At 37.2% G+C, this 1271-nt stretch overlaps 1 protein-coding gene across 1 annotated transcript in view; it reads left to right on the top strand.

The window, feature by feature from the left end:
- Nucleotides 1-241: 241 nt before the first annotated feature.
- The window catches only part of LOC106533216 (C-type lectin domain family 4 member E), an 18168-nt gene continuing 17138 nt past the window's right edge, over nucleotides 242-1271 (top strand). Inside the window, exons 1-2 of the mRNA XM_014029456.1 lie at nucleotides 242-367; nucleotides 504-581. The gene's annotated coding sequence lies outside the window, so the exon portion shown is untranslated. The remainder of the gene's footprint in view (nucleotides 368-503; nucleotides 582-1271) is intronic.

The raw sequence follows: 1271 nt of genomic DNA, 5'->3' as shown, positions 1-1271 counted from the left end.
TTTCAGAGCTTTGTCTGTATGAATGCACTAAATGTCTTTTATGTGATGTTTCGTTATTTGCTGCAAACTGAAAAACTGCCAACAGGAAACAGGATGTTTTTACACCAAATGTAACAGAAACACATTCATCCTCCTCATCACTTCCTCCTCTGCGTTTGAGATTGTTTGATGTTGGCAGAAAATGTATGTTTTGAGCCAGTCCTCTGAGCTGGTTCCATGTTCTTGCTCTAGCTGATGTGATTCTCCTCTAAATGCTCCTCAGGTGAAGCTGCTGTAAAACCAAAGAGAAAGTTTCCATCAGAGAAAATAGTCCTGCAGGTTCTCTGTGTTCTGCTGGCTGCTGCTCTCATCATTATTATCACACTCTGTGAGTTTAAGAACAAAAACCACGTGTAACATAAAGCTTCGCAGATTAACACGCTGTGGTTCAGTGTTTACAATCATCATGTCTGAATTTAATTTGATCTCAACTAACTGCTGCGTTTTGTTATTTCTTTAACCAGGTGTTGTCCTTTTATTGACCAATAAATCAGTTCAAACCCTGAGAGAAAGAAATGAAGCTCTGAGGAAAAAACTCTCAGGTGAGACATTCAGGGACTGAAAGTCTCAGTTCTGTCAGGACTCTTAATGTCTTTTTTATAATTTTCTTCAGTTTCAGTTAAACAGAAATGTATGGAAGCCCTGAAAGGAAAGGAGGGATTATTTTTGAAGACCCATATTCTAAGTCAGATCGAATTTTCTGTTTCTCTTGACTTTAACAGTCACAAGGCGAGTAAAAAAAATGTAAATATAATAATATTAAAAATAATACTGAGTTAAAATGTTTTTTAAAGCCCTGAAATGTAAATGGAAGAAAAAAAATGTTTTCTAATTTTTTCCAAGTTCTTTTTTTTGTTTAAGTCGAAAGAGACAAGTAGGGAAAAAAATCTGACTTGTCATTTTGATGATGAAGTTTAAATAGTTGTTGATACTGAACGTCCTGATGCATCTCAGTAATCCAGGAAGAAAAAATCAAAAAGAAAAAATAAGTAGGTCCTCTGGATGGGTTCTTCTTTAGTGAAACGTTTCGTCTCTCCTCCAAGAGACTTCTTCAGTCTGATGAGTTTCAGGTGAAACTCAGCCTTATAAGCACTGCCTCCACATGGTGGACAAACAGGTTAGTCACGTGCAAAAGAGGACCATCGCCTAACAATAGGCTTGATTAGCTCTATTGTTCACAGAGGGTCATGTGTCCCATCATCTGACCCGTGTCGCGTTATGTATATGTAGTG

Source organism: Austrofundulus limnaeus, unplaced genomic scaffold (assembly GCF_001266775.1).
Source record: "Austrofundulus limnaeus strain Quisiro unplaced genomic scaffold, Austrofundulus_limnaeus-1.0 Scaffold907, whole genome shotgun sequence".
Classification (NCBI taxonomy): domain Eukaryota; kingdom Metazoa; phylum Chordata; class Actinopteri; order Cyprinodontiformes; family Rivulidae; genus Austrofundulus; species Austrofundulus limnaeus.
Note: the sequence above shows the minus strand (reverse complement) of the source record. Positions and strands in the feature narration are given on the sequence as shown.